The 23,798-nt window shown below is 25.4% G+C and overlaps 2 protein-coding genes across 2 annotated transcripts in view; one reads left to right on the top strand and one right to left on the bottom strand.

Moving 5' to 3' along the window:
- The window catches only part of LOC109603619 (uncharacterized), a 118,619-nt gene that overhangs the window by 62,792 nt on the left and 32,029 nt on the right, over positions 1–23,798 (top strand). The window lies entirely within an intron of this gene.
- Positions 1–23,798, bottom strand: part of LOC109601806 (chondroadherin) — a 116,873-nt gene that overhangs the window by 89,044 nt on the left and 4,031 nt on the right. The window contains exon 2 of the mRNA XM_049969395.1: positions 14,688–14,717. The gene's annotated coding sequence lies outside the window, so the exon portion shown is untranslated. The remainder of the gene's footprint in view (positions 1–14,687; positions 14,718–23,798) is intronic.

Raw genomic sequence — 23,798 nt, 5'->3', positions numbered from 1 at the left:
CTGTTAAATCCAGTTTTAACAGGTACTATTTAATTTTTTTTTAATTATTCAGTAAAGTAAGCTTTAAAATACTATAATGGATAATAGATTGTATAGATTTTTTTGTTATTTAATTTCTTTGATATTCATATATTCTTTTAATTCTTTAAATTCTTAATTTCTTCTATAAATTTCTTAAATTATCTAATTTTCTCAGATAATTTAAATTTTTATAATCCAATAATTAGTTACTATTAAACAAATTCTAAGAGTAAGTTGATTATATTAAAAGTAATTTATTTTATACACTGTTACATCCATTTTTAACAGGTATTATTTAAATTTTTTTAATTAATCGGTAAAGTAACCTTTAAAATATAAAATAAAAAATATGATTTTGATGTTTAATAAATGTTTAAATATCGTGAATGCGCAAATAAATTGTATAATTACAACTACATCCAAAAGGCAATTAATTTTGTGTTTTCAAATATCTTATCCTAATTCATTTGAATATTTTAATTAAGTTTTTTGTTTCGCATCCACCATTTTTACAACTGTTGTTAAAAATGGCGAATGCGCAACTAATTTAATAATTAGTTACTATTAAACAAATTCTAAGAATAAGTTTATTATATTAAAAGTAATTTATTTTATCCGCTGTTAGATCCATTTTTAACAGGCACTATTTAATTTTTTTTAATTAATCAGTAAAATAACCTTTAAAGTACTATAAAAATGTGATTTTGATGTTTAATAGATGTTTAAATATCGTGAATGCGCAAATAAATTGTCTAATTACAACTACATCCAAAAGACAATTAATTTTATGTTTTTAAATATCTTATCCTAATTCATTTGAATATTTTAATTAAGTTTTTTGTTTCGCATCCACCATTTTTGCAACTGTTGTTAAAATGGCGAATGCGCAACTAATCTAATAATTAGTTACTATTAAACAAATTCTAAGAATACGTTTATTATATTAAAATTAATTTATTTTATCCGCTGTTAGATTCATTTTTAACAGGTACTATTTAATTTTTTTTTAATTAATCAGTAAAATAACCTTTAAAATACTATAAAAAATATGATTTTGATGTTTAATAAATGTTTAAACATCGTGAATGTCCAAACAAATTGTCTAATTACAACCACATCCAAACGGCAATTAATTTTATGTTTTCAAATATCTTATCCTAACTCATTTGAATATTTTAATTATGTTTTTTATTTCGCATTCACCATTTTTACAACTGTTGTTAAAAATGGCGAATGCGCAACCAATCCAATAATAGATTACTATTAAACAAATTCTGAGAATAAGTTGATTATATTAAAAGTAATTTATTTTATCCACTGTTAGATCCAGTTTTAACAGGTACTATTTAATTTTTTTTAATTAATCAGTAGAGTAACCTTTAAAATACTATAAAAAATATGATTTTGAACTTTAATAAATGTTTAAATATCGTGAATGCACAAACAAATTGTATAATTACAACTACATCCAAAAGGCAATTAATTTTATGTTTTCAAATATCTTATCCTAACTCATTTGAATATTTTAATTAAGTTTTTTTATCGCATCCACCATTTTTACAACTGTTGTTAAAAATGGCGAATCTACTTATTCGCGCTTCCGTTTGTCTTTTCACTATTCGCGAATTAAAAAAATGCTACCCAATTTCTGTTTTCGCGATTAAAGATTTCTTTACTCGCGGATTTAAATCTGAATATAGGTACAATATCCTTTGTAAACGCGCCGTCAAATGGACAAATAAAAAAGTAAAATAGACCTTATTATAACTATGCCAAAAGTATGTTTTAAAATAATATCGATGCTGTATTTTTTCGACCTTTGATATAAGCCGCCTTCAAAACCTGATTTAACTTATATATGTACATGTATATAAATTATTAATTAAGTTTAAATTATGTAACATTACAAAGTACTATTAGCATTATACTAAGTTGCTCTCAATAATTAAAAAAATTGTGGATGCTCAGTCAAATGGAGTTCAAATATTAAAAATGTCTGAAACTTCTCGAAAGCATACATTTTTCCAAACCCGAAATATTTTACGTGTTATACACATATTTTAAGTAAAAGTATTTATATTGTATTAGATGTAACAGGAACGTTCCATAAAACTTTCGCCGTACACGACCCACAGACATAAAAATCGACTAATTCGCATCCGAACGGCAAAGTTTCGGTCGCGTTTTATTATTTTCCCAATTTCTCCCACAAGTATCAGTCCGCCACAGTTATTTTTCCATATAATAGTTCGGTAACTGGTAATTTTCGACGGTCTGGCTCCTAGTTATACATACACTGGAACTCGTTTGCAATATACTTCTGTGGGTTAGTCGGCGGGAACACGAATGTACGGCGGCACGCGAATTTTTTATTATTCCACAACAGCGCCACGCAACCCGACATAATCTGCACTTCTCTGAATTTTCAACTTAACCGTTCGCCACGCCACTTTAATTCAATCAGTCCGAGTGTCGTTTAAAAAAAAAAAAGTGGAAAGCCTATTCTTTATGCGATTAGTGTGGTTTATTAAACGGGATTAATAAGCTCGCTTGATTGTCTACGGCACGGTTTTTTTTTCGCACGTCACTTCACGTGCACAGAAACATTACCTATGTTAGTTATCCATGTTGGCAAAGGTCATCAGTCATTTTGGTGTCAGCTATTTCACAGCTGTTTCCGGCTAGTTTTGGTTACAAAATCCAAAATATTTATGAAATTTTGTCTGTTACAACTAGTTGTTATATTGATATTATATTTATTGATTGATACTACTTGGATAAAGTAGACTCCCCTCGTTTAATCTACAAACAGTAAACTAGAGGTCTAAATCACTTATGAATATATTATTATTAAAATTACTGTCGTTCTCTTCCATCTTATGGCAAAACAGGAAGTCTGCTAAAAGATGAAAAAATTATTCTCCAGATACAGGTCTTATTGACGAATTTAAATTAAGATATGTCCATATGTACGAACCCAAAATAGTCATTAGGTTTTGTCAGTCAAATCTTGTTTTTGACCTAGGTTAGAAGCTATCATTTTACTTTTTAACTTTTGTACATTCGACATCACTCTTTCTATTGGCTCCAATTATTCAAAAATTAAGAAAATTGTATTATTATTTATTTTAATTATTTATATACAATTAGAAAGCAACAAAAATTAATATTTATTGTGGCATTTATTTTTTAAATTTGACCAATATTTTAAAGAACTATAAAAACTAATTTTTGTAGAATTTAAAAAATTGTAAAATTTTTGTTAATTATATAAATTTCACTATATTTAATGATTTTAAAAATAAAAATAAATAAAATATGTAGAATTCATAAGAAAACACATCCATTAGAGAAATTTCAATTTGTCTCAAATTTTTATTAAACAATTATTAATTTTTTAACTTAAATATGGTAAAATCATGAAAAATGAAAAAAAAAAACAGAGAAATTTTCATAGCCGTATCACGTGATCACAAAAAAATTTATTAATAAATAAATAATTAATAACAAATATAAATTTATACATTTTTTATGTTAATATTATTTTTTTATTGATTGATAAAAAAATTTTTTACTTATATGGAATTAGACAGCAACATAATTTTATATTTAGTTTTTGTATTAATTTTTTAAATATGCTCAATGTTTTAAAGAACTATAAAAACTAATTTTTGTAGAATTTAAAAAATTGTAAAAGCTTTGTTAATTGTATAAATGTAGTAAAAATGAATAATTTTAAAAAATAAAAATAGATAAAAATGTAGAATTCATAAGAAAACACATTCATTAGAGAAATTTCAATTTATTTCAAATTTTTATTAAACAATTATTAATTTTTTAACTTAAATATATGAAATATCATGAAAAATGAAAAAGAAACAGAGAAATTTGCAAAGCTCTATCACGTGATCACCAAAATCTTATTAATAAATTTATAATTAATAGTAAACATAAATTTATACATTTTTTATGTTAATCTTATTTTTTTATTGATTGATAAAAAAATTTTGTACTTATATAGAATTAGAAAGCAACATAATTTTATATTTAGTTTTTGTATTAATTATTTAAATTTGCCCAATGTTTTAAAGAACTATAAAAACTATTTTTTGTAGAATTTAAAAAATTGTAAAAGCTTTATTAATTATATAAATATAGTAAGAATAAATAAAAAATGTAGAATTCATAAGAAAACACATTTATTAGAGAAATTTCAATTTGTTTCAAATTTTTATTAAACAATTATTAATTTTTTAGCTTAAATATAGTAAATATGATGAAAAATGAAAAAGAAACAGAGAAATTTTCATAGCCGTATGACGTGATCACCAAAAGCTTATTAATAAATAAATAATTAATAGTAAATATAAATTTATACATTTTTTATATTAATATTATTTTTTTACTGATTAACAAAAAATTTTTGTACTTATATAGAATTAGAAAGCAACATAATTTTATATTTAGTTTTTGTATTAATTATTTAAATTTGCTCAATGTTTTAAAGAACTATAAAAACTATTTTTTATAGAATTTAAAAAATAGTAATAGCTTTGTTAATTATGTAAATAGAGTTAAAATAAATAATTTTAAAAAATAAAAATTTTATTAAATAATTATTAATTTTTTTAACATTTTATTTTTTAATTTCAGACATTTTGACTTTACTCTTTCTATTGGCCCCGATTGCCAATAAAAACTATTATTTGTAGAATTTAAAAAATTGTAAAAGCTTTGTTAATTATATAAATATAGTAAAAATAAATGATTTTAAAAAATAAAAATAAATAAAAAATATGGAATTCATAAGAAAACACATTCATTAGAGAAATTTCAATTTGTTTCAAATTTTTATTAAACAATTATTAATTTTTTAACTTAAATATGATAAATATCATGAAAATAAAAAAGAAACAGAGAAATTTTCAAAGCTCTATCACGTGATCACCAAAAACTTATTAATAAATAAATAATTAATAGTAAACATAAATTTATACATTTTTTATGTTAATATTATTTTTTTATTGATTGATAAAAAAATTTTCTACTTATATATAATTAGAAAGCAACATAATTTTATATTTAGTTTTTGTATTAATTATTTATATTTGCCCAATATTTTAAAGAACTATAAAAACTATTTTCTGTAGAATTTAAGAAATAGTAAAATCTTTGTTAATTATGTAAATATAGTTAAAATAAATAATTTTAAAAAATAAAAATTTTATTAAATAATTTTTTTAATTAATTATTTTTTAACTTTAAACATTTTGACATTACTCTTTCTATTGGCCCCGATTGCCAGTTGACAAAAACACAGAATTGAGGATTTATTTCAAAAAGAACTTACAGAGTAAAATATGCATTGTTGGCAGTCATTGTGATTGCGTCGTGGTTCATAAAAATTTCATTTTGCTGCCCATGCATAATTACCCAGCAACAACGGAAAGACGTCCCCGCGTCGCCTTTCCCGAAGAAACCATTCAATTACGTGCGGCGTACATAAAATATTATTGTGTTTTCACCGAACAAAATTGATTCGGTTCGTAAAATTGCTTTCGTTTTATATTATGCCAGACTGTATTGTGCGATATTTTATCGCCACGGCAAACAACACGAATAACACCGACAATATAATCAGGTGCGAATTTTGGGAAAAACGGACCGTGGCAAAAAAATAACCGCACTATTAATCCAGTTAGAGCCAGCCCCGCTAAGCACATTGAGTTTGTGTAGTCGCTAATGTGGTAACTCGACTGTTTCATAACCCGTTATCATTTTCCACATGGAAAATTCTATTCTGGTGGCCGTTGCCATCTGCAATTTCGCAACTGGATCCGTCAAAGTGTGAAGTTAAGGATTGCATCGTTAAAAGTATAATGGCAGTCGGTGCGGCAATTTATAAATAATTGATGGGCGGGCTTGGTAAATTGAAAGTTTCTGCTATAAGTAGATTGATGTCCGGATTTTTAATCAATATTTTGTTGGATGCTAACCCTTTTATTGCTCTGGTAATCGTAACTGGTTCAAATTTAACGAGTTAATTGGCTATGATAAGAAATTTCAATTCACAAAAAGTAAAACGTCACTTTTAAACTATATTGTAAATTGATTGGACAGTTGCAAACTAGAAAATTAAATTAAAACTAAAGTCGAGCTTGTTCTTAGCGAAGAAAAGTTTTTAATGAAGGACGTAAATAGTACTTTCACAATTAAAAATATTCTTGTTCCAAACTTAAGTTAGTAATCAAGGCAACGGGGATTTACTTATTTTTTGATTATTACAAGGACTGTAAAAATGTATTTAAAATTGTGCTACGATATTACTTCTTTTCAGTTAATAATCAGTCAATACTATTGGTAAATAAAATAATTATTGCAAATAAGTTTTGTTTTAAACAATCAATTTTTTCAGAAGTATATGAATATATTTAAAATAATATTTCTTTTAAATACATGAACGTTGTGTGTGAAGGTAATTAATACTCATTCATAAATAAGTGTGGCTTAAACAACAGCATAATTTTATTATTTAATCGTATACACTTTGGGCCAACATAAAAAAACTAAATTAAATCTTGTAATAAATAAATTAAATATTGAGAATCAAGATTTTCCTTTAAAACCTACAAATAAACGTTCTTGACACGATGGATTTATATATTTTGTAAGTACTGTTTATAATTAAAAATATATGTTTAGTTTTTAAATACAATATGTTTTAATGTAATGTAGTTATTGCAACCATTGTTAATAAATGCATTGGATTGTAATAATAGGTAAAGTCCAAATTGGTAAGTGTTACAATCGGAATAATGCATATATAATTGTGATATTTGCTGAATATCGGCACGGTAGAATTTATGGGAGCCCTAAAACCCCGAATGGAAGTCGTTGACCCGTTAAACCATTTAAATTTCATTATATACGAAACTGATAATGCGCCAGAATATTTACGATGCATGTGTGTACTGGTTACTTTGTAGGCAAGTCAGGCAGATAGTGTAGTATAGTTCGTTATGCACAAAGGCGGCCGCTCCATTGTGAAACTGTTTCTTTTCAACAGGAACTCGGATGTTACATCGATAGATAGAACGGTATCCCACGGGTGCCGTCCACCAATCTCAATTTTCCTAATTTCGTCAAGCTTTCAACATTATGCAAGCCGAGCAATTCACTTTTTCCCATCGACGATACGTCTTCTCTACGTTTCGCCTTTCGGCACTGTAAAACATCCCGTCGATAAAACCCATTTTAAAGTTAATTGTTGTCGACGGCACAATACATCTCGTTTTACACAACAATTTTATTATGATGTTGTTACACTTAAAATTGGAATTTAAGTCAATTTATTTATATATTTTTTATATGTAATTTATGCTAGAAAATCTTTTCAGAAAACATCAAATTTAAACAATTAAATGTTAGTTATCAATATCAATTTCATATTTAATTAACCAAAGTAATAAAAAAGAAAATTAATTACAAAATAAAGTTGACTTCTATAATCAAAAGAATTTTATTTTAAACCTTCAAAAGTTGTAAAAATTTAGTTTTTATAATTTACTCTCGATTTTTTTTAATAGATTAAATTTATAATAACTGAGTGTAAAGGCAGAATATTGAATAATTACCAATGAGTGTTCTTAAAATGTTTGTTTCATATCTAATTAGCCGTAGATTGTTTGATCAAATAAAATAATAATGAAGCTGATTTTGTTTCTAAAGACAATAAATGTTCTTAAAAAGTAGGATTACTTCAATTTTAAAATATTTTAGTGTTAAAAGGTCAGTTTTATATTTAATTAATCGTAATCAATTTGAGTAGTTACAAAATAAGTATTCCAAATTAAAAAAGTTTTGTTTATAAATTTCAAATCAAAATGTTGTTGAAATGTAGCATTTATTCAATTTCAAAATACTTATAAATATTATGTATTTATAATTTTTCTTAATTAATATTCCTTTAAAATTATTGTACGTAATTTATACAAGAAAATCTTCTACAAATAGTTTAAATTAAAAAAAAAAAACTCAACTACATGTAAAGGTAAAAAATAAATATAAACAATATACATATAATTAAAATGTTAGTTTCTTATATAATTAACTATTAATAATAATTACTATAATAGTTTGAGGAGTTGAACAGAAGAAAATTAATTAAGAAATTTAATCAAACTTGTTCGTAAAGAAAATAATTATTCTAAATAAATTACTTTTATTTCAAATTTTCTTAATTAATGTTAGTGAAAATTAGAATTTTTTGACTTTTTAATTATTCTATAAATATATAAATATATTTGAAGCTGTTCATTAATAAGTGTAGTTAAAAAGTTTGGTATTTAATTAATTGTAAATAGAATGAGTAGTTACTAGGAGGTAAATTGAATTAAAACTGAAGTCAATCTTGTTTGAAAACGTTTTTCATATTTCATTTACATGAATATAATTAAAACTTTTCGACAATAAAAGAAATGTTCAAAAGTATTTTCAATTTGTGCCAGTTGTGAGATCATTAAATCCGATTATATCTAACACCCTGCATATTTTGGTCATATTTACGTAGGATAGCTCAACTATCTCCACAAACGAGAATAGTTTTCTACGAATGTACAAAGCTTTCGGCGAGATCTGAGGTATGAAAGCTATGCTGCATTCGGGTGTTATTTTAGTTAAGGAAAACATTGTTTTAGAAACAATTAAACTGCACTGAAACACAACTGTTCCCTGGAAATAACTCACAAAATTATTAAAATTCCTCTTCCTAAATTTGACAGGTAATGCATTTAAATCATTCCATGAATTTCAGGATATGTTTCATATTTACCACTTGCGCAACTATTATTGCATTTATATTTACAACCATAAAGATAAAAATAAAGTGATGCTTTCATTAAACTCTTACCTAAAAATAAAATGGAGCCGATAAACTTCGTCCCTGGTAAAGGTACGGGAATTCTTTTAATTAAAAAATTGTTTTCCCTCAAATTCCCGTCAACAATAACGAAAATTGCCAAAACAACAATGCAATAAAGGTTTGTTTATTAGATTCTATGTCAGTTTTGTGTGGATTTCGGCTGAAATCTGTTATTGATATTTACCGAGTGTTCCGAAAGGTTTTAGTTCGATGCAATACAAAATGAACGACGATTTATCCACACATAAGCGTTTTACTGCAGCAGCTCGACATGAAATTAATTTTTATGTCGACGTTTTTATAACAAACAATTTCGCATGCATCGATTCCGATAACATTATATTTTCATCTCTCGTAACTCTGCTAGGATTTTATTTGATCAATTTTTTCCTGTTACGTACGTATGTTTAGTTTTGGTGGTTTTTATTTTTTACTAAAAATTGTTAAGTCAATAATCCCTTTTAACCTGACCGATTTTTATACCGACATGAGATATGCGAGATTGTAAACTACATTGAAATTTATGTGCGCAGATTTATTCCGGAGACTGAAAATCCCGCGATACAAATACGATGAAATTTTAATACTAAGACTCAAAGAAAATCTTCTCTTTCAAGTCGGAATAAAAGATTTAAACAAATACAATATTAAGTCGGTATCTGTTCACTGATGTTATGTTTAGGGGATGCCGCAAATACATCAATGACCCCAATTTCGGTTTTCTATGTAAATATTTGTTTCATTGTTGTTGTGAATAAACTACGAAAATATAAGGCGTCTCAAATAGAACATTTTTGTAAAATATCTTTATTTTTATTAAATGGAAACCATAACATTTATTAGTTTCTATTATCACAAATTCTTTTACAAAATAAACAATGAACTTTGACCACTGGTCCTATCTAATTCTTTTATCAAATATCATATTTGAATATTACAATCATACTATTTGGAATACGCTGTACAAAATAATAAATCGTCAGTTGCCTAATTACTGCAGTTCCAATTTAGCATCTTCATTGTAGTTATACATTTATGAGCACGATTTTCTTAGTATTCCAATGTTGACAATTTATTAGTGTAATCAAATACAGGCAAGAATTTTACGAACGAAATTTTCCGTCTCCTTCGGAATATTTCTCGAAAGAAAACATCTGCATTCCTCGTGAAATATTTATAAAACTCCCAGCAGTGCATTGTTCTCGTGAAAGCCGTTTAGAATGATAGTTTTTTTCAAGCGAGGCGTCGAAAAAGTGCCCTAATTTACCTTGAACATTCCTGAAAAGGATGTTAAACGGCCGTCTGAGTCGTCCAAAATATAAAAAGAGGTAGGCTTATAAAACGCCTTTGGCTGAGACATGCAGACATCAGTAAATAAATAAGTCAAAGTTTTTATTGATTAGGCATATCTTAGAGACCTTTTCAACTTATCTCTGTTCCCTTTCGCGCAACGATTCTCTTCGTATCTCTCTTCGTCTCAAAGAAAAAAATTCGCCCCACTCTTTCAATTACTTTTAACTTTATAGGGGAATTTGAATATAACCCTTAACATTTTTCGTAACCGGATAACATATGATATGGTCGTATTGAGCTATAGGCTCTTTAAGGGTTGTAAATTTAAAGGTTTATGAGTTGTGACATTTATGGTCAAATCGTGAGACGCATCGAGATCATTTACTAAGCACGTACGCATAATGTGTTTAAGAAACGAACGCACACAATGAAAACTTTTATCTTTAGATTTCACAATTTTTTGATATCTTTTTGTACCTTGTACAGAGAGTCAATTTTTTTGTAATTTGTGGAAGAACCTTCATACAATTCCAATTTTTTGTTTAATAAATCAGTTTAATTTAACTAATTTAAAATTTTCAGCAAAGATGATTTATTGTATATAATTTTATTTATATAACACCAAACAGATTACTTTACTTTTGATATTTACGTCACTTGTGCGCATTCGCCGTTTTTTCAAATCACCAATTTTAAAACATTTTTAAATAATTTAAATGTTTCAAATGAGTAACTTTGTAACCTTAGAACCTTGTGACCTTGTATCTTTGTAACTTTGTAATCTTCTAACCTTGTAACCTTGTATCTTTGTAAACTTATAGCCTTGTTATTTTGTAATCTTATAATCTAGTAAATTTTAATCTTGTACCCTCGTAACCATGTTACCATGTAACCTTGCAACCTTCTAACTTTGTAACTTTGTAACCTTGTTACTTTGTAAACATATAGTCTTGTAATTTGTAACCTTGTATTCTAGTTACTTTGTAATTTTGTAATCTTGTAACCTTATAACCTTGTGACCTTGTAACCTCGTAACCTTATAACCTTATAATTTTGTGAACTTATAGCCTTGTAATTTTATAATCGTAAAATCTTGTAATCTTGTACCCTCGTAACCCATATAATTTTTAAACCATGTAACCTTGCAACCTTGTAACCTTATAACTTTGTGACCTTTTACATTGAAACGTAATAACTTTATGACCTGTAACGTTGTAACCCTGTAATCTTATAATCTGGCAACTTTATAAACTTATGAATTTGTAATCTGTAACCTTATCTGTATAAACTTAAATTTTAAACTTGTAATCTTGCAATCTTGTAATCTTGTAATCTTGTAATCTTGTAATCTTGTAATCTTGTAATCTTGTAATCTTGTAATCTTGTAATCTTGTAATCTTGTAATCTTGTAATCTTGTAATCTTGTAATCTTGTAATCTTGTAATCTTGTAATCTTGTAATCTTGTAATCTTGTAATCTTGTAATCTTGTAATCTTGTAATCTTGTAATCATGTAATCTTGTAATCTTGTAATCTTGTAATCTTGTAATCTTGTAATCTTGTAATCTTGTAATCTTGTAATCTTGTAATCTTGTAATCTTGTAATCTTGTAATCTTGTAATCTTGTAATCTTGTAATCTTGTAATCTTGTAATCTTGTAATCTTGTAATTTTTTAATCTTATAATCTTGTAATCTTATCTTGTAATCTTGTAATCTTGTAATCATTACCAGAGTAATTGGTAATTCTGTAATTAAATTACTTGTTTTGTAATTATTAATTTGTTGTTCACAAAACATATTGCTTATTTTTTCCTTCTTTGAAATAATAACAACAAGAAAAATATAAAATAAAACAATAATTCATAATTACCTGTGTACATTTATATATAAAATTTAATGAAGGAGTATAATGTTATAAAACATAGATTGAAGGAACATTTAAATTTTATGTTTTCGTGTTTACATGGAATTATAATGTTTAATAATGACTTACATCTAACATATTTACAATTCAGCCCTTCGGCATTGTTTTTTTTTCCACCCCGCCTAAAATATGATATTAAAACCGGGCCGCAGCCGATAATTAAGACGGAACGCGAAAAGGTTTATCGACGAGTTAAACACTTCGAAATGATGCGAACATTTTCACGGAACATTTAACGTTCGCAAATGTCAAGGTTCCGCGATAGAAATTTCGTTATTAACGCGTTCGGAACAACATTAAAACGCCGTGCCGTGTTTATTTTGGCGTTGCGCCTTGTAAACATTATCCGAAAGAAAAGTTTTATGGAACAGTCGTGTAATTTCTTAATAGAATTTCGGAAACCGTCGGATGCGAGGAAAAGTTAAAAAGATGTGACGGCACGACGCGGGCGAAACGGCGGGGAACAATCTTTAGTAAGCATCTAAGTCCACTAACAACGTTTTAAAGTGAATAGAAGTTGAATATCGGTATTATAGTAGCGAAAGCGTCGTCATCTCTGATTGCGCTCGATAGAAGTCGTGCTCGGAATTCTTTTATTAATCTACGGGCGCATTGTGTGTGGGGCCCGCTCGCAGAGAAAACTCCACGCTGATATTCGCTTCCGTGAATAATTTGCCGCCACTATCACGCCACTGTAATCGGGTTATGATATCATCGTTTATTACGCCCAATATTTTTTCTCTTTTTCATTTTTATTTTTAGGATGGGAACCATTTTTTTTTAACCATTCATTAGTACGTTTGAGTTTATTGAACTTTATTAGATTATTCTATTAAAATATATTTTCTTCTAGTGTTTATTTTCTTATAGTGTGATTTTTTATAATAGAGTTTCTTCAGTATTATTGAACATTTATTGAAAATTATATTAAATGGAGTATAAATATTCCTTTGAGTATAGATAAACTTTATTCTTTATTTGAGTAATTGTATTTTATTCAGATATAGTTTACTATTTTCTGTCTAAAAAAGATTCGGTTCATATTTATAGAATAACCATACATTTTTATAAGACGTTTAAACATTTTATTGATTTATTGAACATTTTATAAAAATAATATTAAATGAAGTAAAAATATTATTTTCAGATAAACTTATTCTTATTTTCATAATTATACTTTAAACAGTTTTATAATATTTTCTCACTAATACAGATTCGTTTAATTTTTTGAGGGTGTGATTCATATTTAATAATATAATTACTTTGATTGGTTTATTGAATGATTATTAAAAATTTTATTAAATGAAGCAAAAATATTATTTTTAATATATTTTATGTATAAACATAATTCAATTTTACATTATTTTCTTTCTAATATGGATTTGTTTTAATATTTTAGAGTGATTCATTTTATATAATACAATTGCTCTAAAGATTTGAAAGGTTTATTGAATATTAATTGAAAATGTAATAACAATAAACTATGTCATTTTTATTTGCATAATTGGACTTTATTAAATTTTATATTATTTTCTCTCTCATATAGATTTGTTTCATATTTTTATAGTGCCATACAAAGATAATTGCATTAAACATTTAAAATATTTATTGAAAATCTGTTCAAATTTATATTAAATGAAGAAAAAATATTTATTCATATAATTGTAATTTATTCATTTATTAATAAATATATTTTATAGTATTTATCATATTTAGTTTATTATTATTAATTAAATTCAAAATTTTAATAAATGTAAATATTCAAAATATCATCAAGTTTGAAAAACAATATTTTATTTATTTACTTTTTTTTAATTATTACTGGGACTACTGGGACATTATTGTGGATTTAAAAAAAATGGCGAACCACTTTTTTCACGCTCGCTCCTCCGTATTTAAAAATGGCGAATGCGCATTCCACTTTTATATCTAACTTTTTATCCAATTATATTGCTTTTAAATCCCATCAAGTTTGTAAATAAAATAAATGAACATATTATGAATATATAATTGAACTAAATCAGTTTATATTTCTTCAATAAAATAATACTCAATATGCACCGTTTTCCATCAAATTTATATTAATATAACTGAAGCTCGTTGTAATTAAATCACTATGAATATTTAACGTACTGAATGTGTGCATTTTCTCAGCAAAACACTAAAGTTAGTTTTGTATAATTATAATTAATGTTAATCTAAATTTTATAATTAAATTTCTCATTATTCATGAGAATTTAATATTCAATCTTCTACAGAATAAAATTTTAGTACTTAATATATTTAAACTATATACACAATTATAGTATATATATATATATATATATATATATATAATAGTTCCATAAAGTAAATTTTCTAAATAATGGAATTACACATATGAATAAAATTAATATTAATTCATGTCATTAATCATAAGTAAAAATAAATAAAATATTGTTTATTAAAATAACTTGTTTAGCAAAAGTTAAATTAAAAATATTTTTTTATTATTATAAATTAAATATATAAAAAATAAAAAAATCTTACCTTTCTTCTTTGGTTGACAATTTTTTAGACCTGAAAAGAAAAGACCAAATTATTACAATTTTCATTACGTTTCCTAAGCATAGAAACAAATATGTTGATTTAAAGCACTTCAAACATTTTAACCTCGTTAATTATAACTTTTATGTATAATTTGCTGTGCAAATTATCCACCCTTTCAATTTCCTTTCGGTTTATTAATAACCCTCAGACAATTATTACTTCAAAGATCCTCATTAACCTTAAGACTAATTTTAATTGTTAATAAGCATCGATCAGTTTTGCTTAAGACAACATTGACGTGAAATCCAAAATTTGACTAACATAATAAACAAAACTGGTATTTGTTTACATCGGTCGCCCCTCATTAATTCATGATGTCTCACCGAACGTACATTGTGTCAACGACTGAATAAAACATAAGAATCAAAAAGTGGGTATTGCATTTTTCATTAAAATCAGTGTATTTGATTCCCCGGCCTGAATTTCATATCGGGACAATTTCGAATGCACGCCTTTCAAAAACCGGGTGACTTAATCTCCATCTCTGGCCGATTCAAATTCTTTCCGCGCATTATTTCGGCGAAATATTACGAATATTTGCCACACGTTAAAATAAAATTGTATGTTTGTGTTTGACGTTCATTAAAAATGTAATTAAACGCTACATATTATTACAGCAATTTCCAGAATTAAATTTTCACATACAATTTGAGTATAAACAAATCACATAACTGAATTATTTATATAATTTTAATTACGAATAATATTCGATTTAGTTTTAATTATAATTATATATGCACCTAATTCTCTTTTTACACGATAAATACGTTCCCAAAAAATTCGTGTAAAAAGAGAATTATATAATAATATATATTATATAATTATATATAAAAATATATACGAGTGCATAAGTGTCTGGGGCTTATCTAAAAGACAATTAAACATTTATATTTATTTTTAGTGTCACACATATGTTAAATATTTTTGAATTTGGGATAATAAATGTATTTAGGTGCTTATCTTTATTATTATTCATCCTTTTATCCAGAAAAAATGTCATTTAAATAGGTTATACTTTTTTTAGGAATAAAAATGAATTCAATATAAATATTTTAAGCTTTAAAAGCATTGTAATTAGTGTAATTAATGTCTGGTATAATAAAAAGCTTTGATGTCGATTGATTTATAATTGTTTAAGCCTGAACCGAATTTAAAATTTCGATCACAAAGTTTCAGCGTAGTTTTTCTCTCAAGTCTGTGTAAATTAAAGAAAGACGTTTCACATTTAGAAAAATATTAGGTGACAGTCCACCGAAAATAATAATTTGCCCGAAACGTCTACGCGAGTAACAATCAGTTGCGGATGTTGAACTCCTCGGTTTCATGATCTCCGAACCGGTCGGGTTCAGGAACGTCGATAAAGTTCAACCGGGTAAAGTACGGAAACGAAATAAAGCAAAAAATTAATCCGCAATATGAGAAAAGACTCTGTGTGTCGAAGTTTATAAAATTCGCTTCATGTCATAGAATTGAGGATTATTGCAATATATACTTGAGAATTACTTATGAAGTCAAAAAACGACAAATGTCAATTTGATGCAAGGGGCTTTGGATTTATTTATTGATTTGCAGCCACGATGGTTTTCATTGTGAAATAATAACTTCCGCATCCGGTTCGACAGTTTCGGTTTTCACACAAACACGAGACAAATTTAGGGTTCTTACAGTGGCAAACTTCTTCAGCGGTTGTTCAAGTATGATTAAAATTTCATTAGTAAAAAATCTAAAAAAAAACTTGAGATAAGACGTCGCGGTAAATTTACGAGGTATTTCGACCGTTATTAAAAGGTTGTTGTGCATGAAATCCCTCAAATCGTTTATACCATTTTACATGGTAATGGCGAATGCATAAATTACAACGTCCTATTTATTCTCAACAATTTTTTACTAGATGTATCCAACGGCTCGGTAATTCCGAATACACTTAGCAATAATGAGATTGCGCGATTTAAGGGGGCATTTATTTAAATTAAATGGAAATTAAAAACGTCTGGATAAGCGGCGCGTCGAGTTTAACTAAATAAACTTTATTATAATTCTAAATAAGTTGGACGGCAAAGGGCCAATATTTACTACAGATTACAACGGAGGGTGATTGGGATTTTACAAAATCCATTCGGAAATCAATTTTCTCGGCGGTAATTAAAAAGCTATCCGATACCCGAGGAAATTTCCGTTTTAAAATTGTTAAGCTCCATGTTCTAGCGATTGTTCTTTTTTAATAATTCATTAACGACCTGTAGAACAGAATAAAAAATACCATTACTGTTGTTGATGTCTTGAAAGCCCACCAGAAACAAAGTTCTAAATTAAATTATATATTTTTAACGTTTGGAAATTCTTTTCAACGAGATTATGTAACTGAAAGTTTTATTCAAAGCATAAATTTATATTTAAATCTATGCAACACATTTTTTAAATTAAATTTTATTTACATCATTCATATTTTATAAATATTTAAGGGCGCAAAATTACTTTAAATTTTAATAATTTCATACAGTTTATTATTAACACTTTTATTATATATTTTTAATTATTTATGACAGTAAATATATGTGTTGTAGTTAATTTTATTATACACATATAATAAATATAAAACACATTATTCATACTACAAACATTTAATGTTGAAAAAAATTAATTATTATTTATTTATACTGAAAATATATTAAATTTTTATAAATAAGTCAGTATTTTTATATAAATTTAAATACTCTTATTACATTTTTTAAAATATTTAAGACAATAAATGTTTAAGAATATTTGAACTTGATGTAAATTGTTTTATGCTCAATTTTATTATTCTCATATAATAAATATAATATATAATATAATTAACATTTCATAAATATTTAAATAAATAAAATAAATAAAAGATTAATCAAAAAACTATAATCAGTATTAAAAATATAGAATAAAATAAATAAAAAAATATGAAAAAGAGGCAAAATTTCAAATCTATAAAAATTCTACAAGTTTACAGATAAATGTTCAAAAAATTGATTAATATTTATTTAGTGCAAAAATACTAAATTTTTATAAACTTGTCAGTATTTTTATATAAATTTAGATACTATTGTTATATTTTTTATTATAATTAAGACAATAAATGTTTAAAATTCAAATTGGTAAAATTCTACAAACTTTACAGATAAATATCCAAAGAATTAATTATTATTCATTTATACTGCAAAAATACTAAATTTTCATAAACTTAAACTATTTTTATCTAAATTTAAACACTCCAGTTATAATTAAAAAATACAAGGAAGTGACAGCCAAACTTTAAAACATTCAAATGTATAAAAATTCTACCAAATTTATAGATAAATGTCCAAGAAATTAATTATTATTTATTTATACTGCAAAAATATTAATTTTTTATAAATATGTATTTTATATCAATTTAAATGTATTTTTATATAAATTTAAACACTCTTGTTACATTTTTTAACATATTTAAGACAATAAGAGTTAAGAAATATTTGTATTTTAAATTGTTTTATTAAACTCATGAAATAAATATAAAATATGTTATTCACACTTCATAAATATTTAAATAAATAAAATCAATTATAAACTAATAAAAAAAATAAGAGAGCTCAAAAAATATATTTATATGTTATCCGAATGAATTATATTTATTTTTTTAAAATATTATATAAATATATTTTTTAAAATATTGTTGTTTTGTAGGTACTTTATAAGGCTCATAAAGTACATATGAATACAAAGACACTTAATAATAATTTATTATAATAAAAAATTTTAATTGATATAATTATAACATAACATTTAGAGAAAATAAAATTGTAACATAATATTTTGTATGACACTTTTTAAGATACTTGTATTAAAAATTTTGATTTCTAATTTTAATTTTTTAACACGCATATTATAAATAAAATGTATGAAATTTTATGAAAATATTTGAGTATATTCAAAGGTTGGTCCTTCAATGTTTTAATAATTAATTTCAATAAATCAGCGAAGGAAATATGCATAAATTTTAGTATTACATTATTAAGTAAAGGAAAATTTTATAATTCTGCGTTCACGAAAGTTTTCTTCGCTCCCCACACTTCGTGACTAATACGTACCAATTTATAACGTCCGACTTAACGAAATTTATATATTTAAGTACATCCACCATCCTATTTTCTTTATGGCTAACAATTTAATAGAAAAAATTTAATAAATAATGTGCAAGCAACATTCACATATACGATATCGCACCAGCTAATATTTCTCCTAGTAAATTGCGACATTACTCTTAGCGGCATAAAATAAATGTAATATATGTCGTAGATGGGAGGACAGTCGGATAAACTGCGGGCCAATGTCTATTAAAAACTTAATGTTTTTCTTGCCTTCCCATCTTGTCAGCCTTAAATTATTAACGTCTGCTTTTGATGTATTGTTCTATAACAATTGAAATTAAATCACCAATTTTATGGTACATTTTATTTTTGTAAAATCTGCCACTGTATTTTAGTATTTATAAATTTGAATGGTTTTGTCTAATTACAAATTTTTAATAATCATAAACGTTTATGAACATAATTTAATATATATTTAAATTATTAATTAATTAATTTAATTTTTAAATAATAAATATGAAATATTTTAATTTTCAAACAAAATTAATTGACTTCATATACATTGTCAAAAGAAAAAACACATTTCAAACACTTGAATATCATAATACAAATGACACAACATAATCGAACAATTAATTAAATAATCAGTTAATTCAAACTTGATTAAATTTGACTGTTTACACAGATCATTACATAATTATATTCAAATAAAACGGAAAACCAAAATAAATAGACTCGTTTGTTGCTGCAGTAAACGTTCAATATTTATTCATAAAAATAGTTAACGGTGCGTTAAAATATTGTTAAACGAATTTAACGTCCATTATAGTAAACATATAATTATTCTAAATGCACTGATGAATTTAAATTTTCAGTATTTACATGTTGCCGCATTAAACGTACAAAACATGTCACAATTTATGGTACTGCATGATTAAGTTAGAAAATTTATTTCCGATGTTTAATATAAATTTTATTTATTTATTTGGTCAAAATTCGACTTTTTTTTGTATTATTAAAATATAGTAAATAAGATTAATGAATATTTTACAGATTCAGTGTCATGTCTTGTTTATTTCCAGATTTTTTTAATTATTTTATTCTTAAATTAAATATAGAAACTTTAATTTTGAAAGGAATTTTCAATTATTAAATTGTTATTTATTGTTTGGGGTTAAACGTACCCCCATTCATTAACCATATTGTCACAGTCCTTGAACTAATTTCAGCAAGTCTTCAGGTTCAAATATTATTTACATTTTTAATATATTTTTACCAGAGAAAGTAATTTACGTGTTTGGTTCATGATTAATTTGACTAAATTATGTATTATATTTTAAGATTTTTGTTCCAAAATTTGAAAGTTTTTAAAGTACTTTGTAACTAGGCAATTTATTTTTTCCTGCATTGTACTTAAACATTTCTTTTTGGTTAAAAATGGTTACATTACATTGAAAATAAATCAAGGTCGTCTTACAACCTGTAGCAACTAAGAAATAATGCAACATCTCGTGCAAAATCCTCATGCCAAAGAGGAAATAGGTCAACTTCGATGAATCAATCATTAGGAAGAAGTCTCATGCAATGTATTTCATCAAAATGTTGGACAAATAGATTTCAGATAGATTAAGTAACGATAACAAAATTAGGCGTGTGACAATTGCCAATTTTCTTCTTGCACGTAACGCAAATGAGCATTTTATTGATCGTAATATTGCATGCGATGAAAGTGGGTTGAAACAACAATTCTTGTCGGTCTGGACGTTCATATGATGCTGGTAAACTTGGTGGAACAGTACCTAAAAATAGTCTTAACCTAGGAAGGGTGGAATAAGCATGGAATTTTACATATTGACTATTTACCAAAAAAAAAAATATATATCAAAGCAACAGTTTAATGCTTAAAAATTGATCAAAAGTTTCTTTAATCAATAGATTGAAAGTTCTACCTCATCCACCATATAATTACAATATTTCTCCACGTGACTATTACTTATGTTTTTACGTAATAAATGGTTTAATTGTGAAGGGGAGGTAGAAACTGATGTTGATTTTTTCTTCAGTTCTAAGGAACTATTTTCTTTTTTTATAGAGGCATGAATTTGCTTATTAAATCTGGGCAAAAAAGTTGATTATAGTGGTATTTCATTTGTTGAATAGAACTTACTTTAAAGAAAGTTATTTTTAAGTAGTATAATAACCTTCAATTACTTTTTCCAATACCTAAATAACGTAACAAGTACCTCGTCTTTAAAAATAAAGATTATAAAACATTAAAGACTTAAATTTTTATACAAAACATAAAGAATCCATTGAAGTAATATTAAACTTTCAAATGTGTACTTATTTTAATTGACATTTGAAGTATGTTATCATTTGTTTTGCATCCTTAAATATGTTATATCCTCCATAACAAGACGCTTTGTTCAAACTGCACATTCTGCTGTCGTATTTCAAGGCACTTGTCGATCGAAATTGTTATTTCTAAATATCTAATAAACCCACCGTACAACCCATAAAAGGGTCAACTTAAAATAACACTCAATTAAAAGCTTGTTTTCAGTTATTGTTTACAAAATGGGAACTCATAATTAAAAATGCGTCCGTAACGAATGGAAAATTTTCCAATTTATCAAACCCATAGGAAAAACAGCACTACGGAAACGGATACGGATACAATTGAATGAAAGACAACATCACATCGCTTCGGGCAACATTGGAATTATGTAGTTAAACTTCGGTGCGACATTGCACACCTGCGGATTTGCGTCGGACCAGAAAATAATGCCGCAAATGTAATTTCCTTTGCTGAACGATGAATGGAATTTCTGCTTGGAAAAATCAGTTATTTTTTTTACAGATTACTGGTTTATTTTTTTTTTGTGTTATCTCAAAGGTGCATTACATGAAACTGTTGTTTCGCATTCGTTTCGATCTTGTCAAGTTTCTGCACAAATTGTGTTCGTTAATTCGAAATAATTTAATCGATTTGCGCTGCACAATAATTTTGCTAATTACGCTTTGCCTGGGTTGAATTATAAACAAGGTATCATAAACCCAATTAAAATTGGAATTATACTGGATATAAATACTTTTTTTCAAAGCTTTCATCTATAAATAAAACATTGCAACTTCTATTTGATTTTGTATATTTTCCTCCTAATTGTAACATAAGTCGACCAAATTACCAAGCCTGAAATTCTCCTTTTAATGAAATTTATTATTAATTTTTTTTTTTATTCATCCTCAGTAAAGTTTATAGATTTGGTTATATGGTTATAAATTATTATTATTTTTTGACTTATTTTTAATAAAATTAGTTAAAAAACAATTCAATCTTATAGTCAACTGAAATTAAAACCAATCTGGAAGAAGGAAAATTTGCTCAAATTAGTTTCAGGACTGGACCACAGAACAGTGGGGATGAATAATTTTTAGTGAAGAGTCTAAATCTAATATATAAAAAATAATGGTTTAGCTTATGTTAAACATCCAACAGGGACAAAATTAGCCAAAACATTTGTTATACCCGCAGTGAAACATAGAACAACATAAAAAAATGTTATAAATTAGTATTTTTTAATTGATATAATTACGTATTTTAACCAGTATAAAAAACAACCAAATTTTAAGCATACAAATGGACCCCGATCAATATGACATGCGTTGTGTTATAAATTTATGACGCCATTTAAATAATAAATATCTTTACTTTCATTATTATTACTGGCACAGACCTGCATTTTCCATAATCCCGTACATTAGAATACAATATTCATATCCATTAATTTATAAACTATTTAAACATATTTAGTAAGCATATTTCATACATTAATAGACAAAAGTTTAAAATATTAAATGTTTAATAATAAAATCTACTATTATAGGAATAATAATAATGAACCAAAAAGAGAAAATTTAATTATTTTATGAATAAATTATGTAAAATTTTTATAAAAGCTTTTAAATTTCATTTCATTAAATTTAATATTAATATTTTATTTTTGGACACGTACATTATAATTAAGAAAATAAAATATCTATATAGGTTTATTTATTTTTTTAATATTGGTATAAAATTTTATTTGAATTTATTAATAATAAATACGTTGGAATTTTAATGTGTCAAATTTAAATATTAATGTAATAAATTTCAATGTGTTAATAAAAGTGTTCATAACGACATACATAAAAGTTTAATATAACTTTCAATTATATTTTCCATTTATAAAATACCTGTACGTAAAATTTTCATATTTTTTTATGGTAATATTAAAACTATAAAAATATTGTGTGCATAGTGCAAAATGTTATTTTTGTGCATTAATTATGAAACAACAAATTATGTGGCGTTTATCGCACTTTGATATTTTCCTTTCGTACACATATTGTGAATATGTAAATTCAACAGTTTTAAAATTAATATTCGTTGAATTAATTTGTTATGAATTATTGATAACAATTTATTATATTTATATGTCGTAATTTAAAAACAATTATTTTGAAAATCGATATTACATTTAATATTTATAATTTTCTTAAAACAAACATAAAATGCAGCATTAAAATTCATATCAATATTTATTTTAATTTAATTACTCAATTAATATTTATTGATTTAATTTTTATCAGTGGTCGACAATTAAACAGTGTTAAATTTTATAGATAGTTGCACAATTTAACGAAAACAAATGAATATTTTACAGCAGCAATGTATATTGCAGCACTTTTTCTTTAGCCAAAATTTCATTAATAAAAATAAATAATTTTTTCGAGACAGTTTTTTTTAAACTACAGTGATGGTCACCAAATTTCATTAATAAATATAAATATTTCTTTTGGTGATCGAATATTATTAGTAACAAGTATAATTTAGAAGTTCTTCTAGTTGAAACTTTTGCACGGTAAATAAATAGACGTTGACGAAAACTAAGATCAATATGTCTAAACG

The sequence above is a fragment of the Aethina tumida genome, chromosome 7 (genome assembly GCF_024364675.1).
Source record: "Aethina tumida isolate Nest 87 chromosome 7, icAetTumi1.1, whole genome shotgun sequence".
In the NCBI taxonomy this organism is placed as follows: Eukaryota; Metazoa; Arthropoda; class Insecta; order Coleoptera; family Nitidulidae; genus Aethina; species Aethina tumida.
This window is presented reverse-complemented; position numbering and strand designations above follow the sequence as displayed.